The sequence below is a fragment of the Triticum urartu genome, unplaced genomic scaffold, assembly GCF_003073215.2.
Source record: "Triticum urartu cultivar G1812 unplaced genomic scaffold, Tu2.1 TuUngrouped_contig_4406, whole genome shotgun sequence".
In the NCBI taxonomy this organism is placed as follows: Eukaryota; Viridiplantae; Streptophyta; class Magnoliopsida; order Poales; family Poaceae; genus Triticum; species Triticum urartu.
Window position 1 is genome coordinate 1 of NW_024114993.1, and position 3,594 is coordinate 3,594.

Below are 3,594 nucleotides of genomic sequence, written 5' to 3' on the forward strand. Positions count from 1 at the left end.
TAGTTCTGTGCCGCGTTGGGTTCCCGCCTAGCCATGTCGGCCGGGTTCTCTATCATATGGATGCTAGCGACACTATCATATACGTGAGCCAAAAGGCGCAAACGGTCCCAAGCCATGGTAATGCGACACCCGTGGGATACCGTGCGTGAGGCCGCAATGTGATATGAGGTGTTACCAGCTAGATCGATGCGACTTGGAATCGGGGTCCTGACAGCCGATGCGCAGCCCGGGGACTCCCTCTTCTTCCACTACAGTGGCCACGGCACGTGCCTGCCCGCCAAGACCGGCCAGGAAGATGACACCGGCTACGACGAGTGCATCGTCCCCTTCGACATAAACCTCATCACAGGTGCGTAGATCCGGAGACGCCCTTCCATTTTTGTTTTGTCTCGTGCCATGTTGCTCCTGTAGCTTTTGTTCTATCTCAAGCTACCGGTTAGGAGTGGGGATTGAATCAAGAGGTTGGTGAAATCTGAGAGAGGGACGTTATTTGATAGATTGTCACGTTTCTATGGCTTAGCGGATTTAGCACTGTGGTAATTTTTGAATTTCTGATTGGATTAGTTTTTTGGTGACTATGATTTCAGTTAGTACATTGTGGTAATACTGGACCAGCATAGGCGTCATAGGATGTAGCATAACAACGTGTTTATAGTGAGTTCTTTTCTAACCAAATCCCTGGACTAGCATCACTCATCATCGGCACAGAATGAATTATTCAATTTAAATGGAAGAGAAAAATCTCTCTGGATGGAATGAGGCATGTTGTACCAACCAGTACAACGCAATAGATAGACAATAATTTTCTGAAAGGCACAGAGAAATCAAGGACTGAAATACATGTTTGGAAAGTTTGTAGCTTTACTCATAGGTATATCATAATACTGTAGTGTTGGGCGTACTTAAATATTAATACAGATAGTGGTGTTTTAGTAGCCATAGCAAACAGCTCCTAGGGCATATTGCATGTTGTTGCATCATAGTGGAATTTTGAGTCCACGATAATTATTGTGTTCATAATTTGGACATGTACAACAAGATACATGTATTTCAGTTATAAGAAATAGACAATATTGCCAATTCGATTTTTGACCTCCTACAAAATTATGACACATCCTTGTATGGTTTGGACATATTCTAGAATTTATTTATTACATCAAGGGGTTAAGCATTGTAGTTTTGGGTTTCTACAGTTCCAAGGGGATTTAGAGTTCCACCTCTGAGTATTTGGATCTTATCTAACCATGCTCTGATATTTAGATGAATGCGTGTGCCGTCGGAGAGATCTATGTATGAGGGGCTTGTTAACCATGAAATCCTGCCCCCTCTTATATGAGCAAAGTCAGTTGTGGCGTTTCCATGACCTCACAAGAAAGAAGAGAGCAGAGTTGAAGTTGTCTGTCTACTTGTAGCTACACTTACACCCATGTTGTTGCTCTTCGCAAAATTGATCGGGGGTTCAGTTCAGAGGAAAGACAAGTGTAGATTAGTTAATCTAACAATTCGCCGATCCGCAACCATAGCTGTTAATTAATTCAGCGAGATGAGATTAGCAAGTTCACGAGTCCACCTAGTATGTACGACACTAATTATTTTCAAAGGATCCATGTTAATTGTGACTAACAAAAAGACCATGACACCAAGCTTTATCTTTTGCAAATACTAGTGTTTTGTATATTGTATACTATTGTCAGTAAGATTTTATGCGTCCGGAGAACTAGTGATAGTGTTCACTCATGCTGATTAATGTGTTGATTGTCCCTACTCTACTTAGAGAAGAGTAGAGCACATAATAGTGTACAAGCTTTGTCAGTCTGCATTTTGCGTATCAGTCTTCAATTTTTTTATGATTCTCAAGTAATGTCAATAATGTTTCATTCTATAATTCTCTTGCACTAAAATGTGTCCTAGTAACCATCTTTAGTTCATGGTCCTCTTCAGCCTGAAATATAGTATATTCGCAAAAAAAGAAAGCCTGAATCCGTTTTGTATCTTGCCAACTGAAGAGTGGATGCAGAGGTGGACAGAGATGACTATAGCCTCCCAGGATCTGAAACTCTGAAACTTCCAAAGAAAACGACACTTCAATTCAGCTCACACAATGTTTTGCTTCTTGCAAGTCTTCTAATGGACGACTTGCAACTTGTCGGTTCACGCTATAGCGCTCAACTTGTTATCTCTGAACTAATCTAAACTTGGCTGAATTTTGTTGGAGCCTATTACTGCCATGTTCAGCTACCTAGTGGTCCAATATAAGTACAGAACCAAGGCTTGAGGACAGGGGCCATAGGGTGGGCACAGCATCATTAACTATTTGCATTGCTTCCAATTGCTTGCTACTACATGTTTTGTCCCTCTACTTCTTCTGTGTAGCAGAGTATCCCAAGTGTGCTGAGCCCCGAAGAAGGTAGCAATGTTTGTGTTTTCCTCAAGGATGTCGGACACTGTTTACAGTATGTTAAATGCAGACAATGGTGTTGATTTATGAGAATTATTTATTTACCTAGTGGATCCCCAATTGTATATCTGTCCCTATCAATGCAAATGCTGAGCCATGTTCCACTTTTACTGCTCTACATTATATTTTCATTGCCTGAAGGGGTTAGTATGCTCCTATTGTCTTTTTCATCGACATGCACCGCATTATTTTTCCGTCTCATTCTTCTGAAGAATCTGAACTTCTGTTGGTAATGCTGCAGGGTTCTGGTGGCCATGCCGATGGTCGTCGAGAGGTTCGTGGACCGGACAGTGTCGTGGCTGCCGGTGTACGGAGAGGCGAAGCTGCTGCTCGTCATCTACCTCTGGCACCCCAGCACGTGTACGGAGAGGCGAAGCTGCTGCTGATGTAATGGTGTTCGGATTTCAGGGTGCGAGGCACGTGTACGATGGCTTCCTCCATCCGCTGGTGGCGCGGCATGAGGCCGACATCGACCGAGCCCTGCTTGAGCTAAGGGCTAGGGCGAGGGAAGTGACGGTGTCACAACTCAAGGTGGCGGCTGCCATCGGTCAAGTGAGCTCGTCGAGGCTGCCCGCTGTGTTTCGTCGCAGCTGTAGGCCGCGAGATCAGGCCGGGAAGGCGCCACGCATTGACGAGTGAGCCAATTTTTGGATCGGACTATAACAATGTGTCTCAGTCTCTGACGTCTAGAAGTAGTGGTAAAGTTTTGAATTTGCATGGCAAGAACCACTTACGTAGGTAGCTGACACGCACAACTCTGTGTTTACATGTTTACTTATGTAAAAGATATGAATTATACATGAGTTGCCTCTAAAATGATGAACTGTGATAGTAGATACGACAATTGTGTGATAGAATGGAATTGATTGATTTTTATTTTTTTATTTTCTAATAAGTTAGTAGTAGCGTGGGAAAAAACTGCTCGCTACTAGTATTTAGGATACTAGTAGCGTTGGTACTATGGACACGCTACTACTATTTAGTTAGTAGTAGCGTGGCTATGAAATAGGAGTAGCGTGGGATGGCACACGCTACTACTAACAAAGTTAGTCGTAGGGCGGTTTAACCCACGCTACTAACTATTAGCTGTAGCGCGATATTAGTAGCGCGGGTACCCGCGCTGCTAGTAGCCATAT

At 43.5% G+C, this 3,594-nt stretch overlaps 1 pseudogene; it reads left to right on the plus strand.

Annotated features, from left to right (window-relative positions):
* Positions 1-214: 214 nt before the first annotated feature.
* LOC125527778 lies at positions 215-3,208 on the plus strand (annotated as a pseudogene).
* Positions 3,209-3,594: the final 386 nt, after the last annotated feature.